Raw genomic sequence first — 6,924 nt, 5'->3', positions numbered from 1 at the left:
TTATTTAAAGAAAAATAAATACAACTAGGGAAACCTGGCAGTAACCGTCCTAAATTAAACTAAAATGTAACAACTAAATTTCTTTATTAACAGAATTCAGTAACTTTTTTATACACTACATTACATGTAGAAATGTTATCACCAGAGTATAATGAATAAATAATGTGACAGCAGTCTGAAAAATGGCCGTTTATCTCCTCTATCAAAAATTGTAGGGCACCGCAGTTCACCCATCACATGTCCATAGGACCCAAAGAGCAACATTGTGGTAAATACATCATGTTCAATGTAAGTGGCGCATTAGTTGATTTTGTTATACCTTGATTGTGATGATAATTTTCTTGACTGTAAGATCTTTGAACTGAACGCTCTGGGCTACCTGTAAGGGTTCCACCACGTCGCCATCCTCGAGGGCGTCCTCTTGGCATGTTTGTTGTAAACAAAGCGAGGATAAGTGAATAATGAAATAACACACCATGATTCAGGTCCCCGCAAGGCGTGCTGATATATGTGGCTGCAAATAACTGTCACAGTTTCCAGACCACCCAGCAAGTGCACAGGGAGAGATCACCATCACAGTTTCCAGACCACCCAGCAAGTGCACAGGGAGAGGGCACCGTCACAGTTTCCAGACCACCCAGCAAGTGCACAGGGAGAGGGCACCGTCACAGTTTTCAGAGCAACCAGAGGTGCACAGGTATATTACCAACAGTCACATTTTCCAGAGGACAATTGTACTGCATTGTTGTAAATGGTGGGAGGATGTTTTGCCAACTGACTCCGAAACGATGCAACCGATTACAACGCCAATATTTTTGTGCAAATATATAGACAACAGTATCATAGAAATAAGTGACTCATATATGTCATAATTATGCTATTAATATAAGTTATTTTTAAAATGTCTAGGTGAGATTGCTTTAACAACATTGCTACCAAAAATCAGTAAATGTACTTTCAGAAACTACAGCACTAAACAATACATAACATGTACTGTGTCACTTGGGCATTATTGTCTAGCTTAATTTAAATTTATAATGCATTTTAATACTTTCAAATTTCACTTCCAACAATTGAACTTGGCCTGAATTGAATAATGAATGTTACTTAATTCAGCCTTCGTTAACACAAATGGTAAATTGATAAAAGTTGACATCAGTGCACTTTGTTTTAGGTGAGACAGGTCATGCAGGGCGGGATGCATTGTGGGTACTAATTGACCATCATTAGTACACTTCTGCTGTGAAATAACTGCAACTGTTATCAATAGAAGTACTAGGTCTCCCTCTTGTGGTCAAATATAGTAATGCATTTAAAAATGTTAATGAATACTTTTATTCTCCCACATTGTATTAAACCAGTTGAAAACATCAAGCCCACTCTTATAGCTCGATCAATTTCCATTGAGGAGACGCACATGGTCAAATTGGTCAGCTAAATTGCTCATGAGAAGACAGTCTTTATTGTTAAGTTTCTGCATTTAAAACTTTTTAGTTTGAAGTGATTCTAGATGTGCATTTTCCTGCATAAGGACAGACGCTAAATGTGTCTTATTATAAGTAGAGTGAAGAGACAAAGTACATTTCTGAAAAACACTGTGCACCTCACTGAAAATCTGACGCACCCCTGCAGACACCACCCTTCCCCCACTAAAACAGCTCCAACTGCACAAACATAGGAGTGACATCACTAAAATAGCATTTCCACCTCTGGTTTGCACTTTTGTGCAGTCTTAAAATACATAAATGACCCCCACTGACTTCCATACGTACAGTATATCGACAGCTGTGCAATAAAATACCCAATTCTGAACACAAGGTGGCAGCAAAGCACAACTTAAACTGCCTATATATCAACGTATTTTCTGCAGACATTATTGCTTGATCCTTTATTCCCTTTTCCAGCTGTCCCCTTCCTGTCCTGCTGGTGTTTTCTGACAAATGTCACTGGTATTCTATGCCCATGGGAAGGGTGAGAGATTCAGCAGCATTCTAACAGTCTAAATAAAAAGATGACGACAGCCTCTGGTAGCTTTGGGGAGTAAAATACATGTAATATACTGAGTTACTAATTAGAAAAAGAAATGCCTTTTCCGCTCATGCTTCAGTATAACAGTATGAATTCTACATTATAATAACAAATACTGTATTGATTGCTGTATTGCCGTACATATAATTATTTGTTCCTTGTCAGTCAGACATTTCTATTACAAATGATTCTCTGTCGTATTTCCCGAGAACTGTCGTCACCTTTTCATACCATGAGCTTCTTTATAGAGATCTCTGCTATTCCACTTTCCTGTCAATGCTTTCTACGTTCCTAGAACAGCACAGCTGACTGAACCCTAATCCAAAAATACTGGAGCTGTATAGCAACTAGCATACAACAGTCAGTGTTAGACAAGTTCTATGATGATTGGCAGGAAGTTCTTCTACTGATATTTCAGTAGTTTGTTTTTTTATTTTTTTTTTTATAAATGACCAAGCTTAACTAGCACCTAAATTCATTTTCATTCTGGTGATAGGTTATGTTTGGATCTTGCCTAACCAACATGGCTTTGTCCATTTTGGTCACCAGGTGAAGCTTGGCATGTCAAAACCAAGAAGACGACTGAACGTGATCAGAGTAGCCATTTTTCGCAACCTGCGACCACCTACGCACAAAACTGAGATGTCACGCAGGACATCTAATCCCAGGAGTTGGAGGAGGAGGAGAGTGCAGTGGAGGATGTGGTCTATCTCCTTCGTCCACAGATAACTGAACTCCATGAGGCAGGGATTTAAAGCAAGCTGGTATTAATACTTATGTTTATTAGGTGATAGGGCGCAAGAGGGATGGGTGTGGGAAAGGTAAGTAGGGTATTGTGGGGTCCAATAAACTGCCTTGCAGTATATTACATCTAGGGGTAAATGTATCAAACAGAATTTTGCAGCGGGTTTGAAAAGCGGAGATGTTGCCTATAGCAACCGTTCAGATTCTAGCTGTTATTTTGTAGAATGTACTAAATAAATGATAGCTAGAATCGGATTGGTTTTTCAAACCTGCGGGAAAACTCTCAGCTTGATACATTTACCCCCTAGTCTCTACTCAAATAGACCAATAGTAATAAGGTAACCTTAAATGTTATGGAATATACATTCTTGTAGTTTTGAAAGTGTACGTTAATGCATCATTTTTACTATACAGATGGCAGGAAATTTATTGCACACTAATTTGTATTACCAATTAAGTACTGACTAAACAGTGATGATTAGATTGGTAGCAGGTTGTCACTGGTACTCCCAGTGAAGGGTAACTGGGAGGGGGGGGGGGGAGCATAGTTTGAGCCATACCTTGGAAAGTGTGAAGGGATTTTGTAATACACTTGTGATCTAAAAGAGGTATGGGGTATTCTGTGGCAAGAGGTCTGAGACAGATGGGGGCATCTTTGGACAAGTAAGTGGCTGATGTAGGGGTGCAAAATCATTTTTTTCCCTTTAATAGTAAGATTAAGGGTAATGTGCAGCACTTTTGAAGGTTAGTGAGCTAGACAGGCGGGGTCCTTGAAGTGTATTAGATAGTTAATCAAGCAGAAAAATAGTTTTGTTTTTTTTCATATAATTCATGTAGTACTGTTGTAGAAATTGATTCACTGCGATTGCCCATACATTAATCCCTTAAACGATCCTCTCCTTAACACCCTAGTAAAGAACTTTCCTTTAAGTGTCCAAATATTGGGGGTTTGTCCTGCGGGTCTCGACTCTCTCCGTGTCAGAGTTGGTGACACGCTTTCATAAGACAGAAGCAGAACAGTCACCTTTGACCATTATCCGGCAAAAGAACCGCATAGCCCTTTCCTGACCGATGAGAGGTAACAACGGTGTCTCAAAGATCACGGCAGACGTCTTTTCTCTTTGACAGGGTGACAACACAAACCAACCGAACTGAAGAAGGCCCCGTTTTATATTGAGGCGTTACCACCTACTAGTGATCAAATAACAAACTACATTTGATCAGCAGCACCTGGCTCAAATGACCTTTTATCAGTAGGGAAACAGTAATTTGTAAACACTTACAAGTTAAATTCAAGACAAAAGCTCCTCCCCTCTATACCTCGCACCAATTGATCTCCAGTACTTATCTTACAAAGCCCCAACGGAGGAATACAAGGAGCAAAAACCCAAATAAAGATTCAACCTGGACCAATGAGCAGAAAGGATGGGAGCAGAGTGTGCCACAAATGGAGTCAGAATAATAGATTTAACATAAGTATACAAATCTTTTCTTTTCTATCTGGGGGACACGGCTACCATGGAGATGATCTATAGGTGCCCCTAGGGGAGGGTTCGCTCAGACAAGCTGTGCGCAAAACACGATGTCCAAAGCTAGACTCTTTGGATGCGAAAAACCCGGAAACAGTAAACCGAGCCAAGAATAGGCAGAGAACCAGGTGGCTTTCTGGCATAGCCGTTCCGCCAAGGTCCCCGTAGCGCCGATGGCCAAACTCCTCTTCTGTGAATGGTGAGAACCAGGAAAAGAATGCTGTCCAAGGAAAGCTCACCACAGTCTACCTGCATTAAGGCAATCTGTGCTAAATCACTGGAAGATCTAGCTCCCAACCAGCTAACATCCAAGAAGGAATAACGGACACCTGATCCAGATGAAATGAGACTCTATCTGAGGTTGGCATGAAGACATAGTACACAATAACACCTTATCGAAAACTAAAGGATAAGTGCAGGATAGGGCTCCAAAAACTCCTTTCCATGTATATTCAGCCAGAAGGGTTCGAAGGAAAATAGAATCCTCATGTCAAATCCTCAGCTCAACCTGGTCCAAGGGCTCAAAAGGAGGAAGCTGGAGAGCCAAACGAACAAGACCAGTTCCCACGGAATGTTGGTGTAACCTCAAGGAGGTGGAATATGAACACTCCCCGTAAGAATCTACTTCTACTATTATGGAAAAAATGGTCAGGGCCAAGACCTAAACCCCTAGAAAGTCTGAGGCCTCTGCCAAGACTGTCCTGTAGAAGAGGAAGTATTAACACCTGTTTTAGAACACAAAAAACTCTCTCTCAGGGGTAAATTTATCAAGGTGCGGGTTTGAAAATGTGGAGATACTGCCTATAGCAACCAATCTGTGTACAGTGTGGATAACATTTTCCAAAATTCTGTTGGCACATGCAAAACAGACAATCTAGTTCCTAGTGTAGAATACAAGGGGTGTGAAAAGAGAAGACCGTCCAGCAGAGGACAGTTCCATCCTGGTTCTGCCACCATCTCTTAAGGTTACTGAATCCAGATTGTCTTTTTGTCCAATCTCGAGCCACGAAGATCACAGGTACTTCCTCCTAATCTGCTATCCGGAGAACCCAGGGAAGCATGGAAGTGGTGGAAACCTGAATCTTCCCGATAGTTATGGTGTCCATTAGTGATGCCAGAAGATCCCTGGGTCTGAAGTCGAATCTGTTTACTTTACTGTTGTGAAACATGAAAGAAGCGCGCACCCACACACACACGGCCATAAAATTATCCGACAGAATAGAGTGGACTAGTGTATTGTACCGAATGCGCCTTGTGAATTGTGTGTCACAGTACTGAGAAACAGGACAGCAATTGGGAGATTGGGATCAAGCTTCTGAGACGAAGTAGTAAGGTCACAGCTCACAAACCCTGAAGAATTTCACCAACTGACACAAGGGGTTAAGCTACACATAGAAAATTTACCACAGAGGGGGCAAACCAGTCTCATGACAAGCTGATCAGCCTAGAAGCCCCCCTTAGATCGACCTCTCACCACATTTTCAAGATGCCTAACAGTAAATATCCAAAAGGAGAAAACCCCCCCAAAGAACTTTCTTTTGTACCGTTTCTAATGTGAAGACCCCATCACCCATGAACAACGTGCAGAGAAGGCCAATGGCCTCCAGAGGTTCAAACCTTTTTCACCCGTTCAGTAAAAAGACAGGATCCTGGCCAATGGCAATGAAAAATGTAAATCCTGGTACTGAATAGGAGAACCAGAACATCCTGCTCTCATCTGGAGTCAGTCTGGATTTCTGACATTCAATAATCCATTCTAAAGACTCCTACAAACAATAAAAGGCCAGCTGGTAGGAGCTAATGCTGTCATGAGAAGCAGATTGTCCAGGTAAGGTACTATACTGAGTCCCCTCAACTCAAAAAAAAAAAAGGGAGGCCTTCTTGACTGCCATGACCTCTGGAAAAAAATCCCTTGGACCATAGTTAAGCCCAAAGGCAAAACTGAAATTATAAATAGCTTGGTGAATCTGAGCAGGCAACGCAGACCTACACACAGCGGGATAGAAGGTATGTGTCCTTAGTATCCAAGGCTTTCCCTGTGTTCCACGCTAAGTTGACTGATCTTAGGGAGTCCTCTTGAGTTTGTTCCTCAAAAGGTAGGTGGTCAAGGTATTTAGGTTCCAGCGTAGCCAGACTGCCCCGGACAGGAACAAAAATTCCTGAAAAGAAGAGACTGAACGGAAGTCTTTAGAGACAGACCCCTGGGGCTGTTTCAACTGAAAAGCCTGTGAAAGAATCTTTGCGGCGGAGTCCCTGGAGGCCTACAATGGAACCCATCCGTCTATTGCCTCTCGCTCCCTATTTGGAGAGAGGGTCCTGCAACATCTGAAAGTGGACTCCCAAAACCAGACAAAGTTGGGTGGGCAAGAACTTTGTCAAGTACGTTGATTTTAAGTAGGCATAGGCCCCAGGATACCCATGTTGGTCTTCTCCTCTACTGACCACCTCATGGAGTGAAGGGTTGTCCTTGTACGACTAAAATGTTTGACTTAAGTGGAATACGAAAAGGCGCAAACCTAGGTCCTCTGAATTGTGAGCATTGGCTGGAACCACCCAAGAAAATAGTCCCAGGTAAAGGAAGGACTGTTTTGTTTTTTTGTTTTATTAACAAGGAAGATAGAAT

Source organism: Mixophyes fleayi, chromosome 2 (genome assembly GCF_038048845.1).
Source record: "Mixophyes fleayi isolate aMixFle1 chromosome 2, aMixFle1.hap1, whole genome shotgun sequence".
NCBI lineage: Eukaryota > Metazoa > Chordata > Amphibia > Anura > Limnodynastidae > Mixophyes > Mixophyes fleayi.
This window is presented reverse-complemented; position numbering follows the sequence as displayed.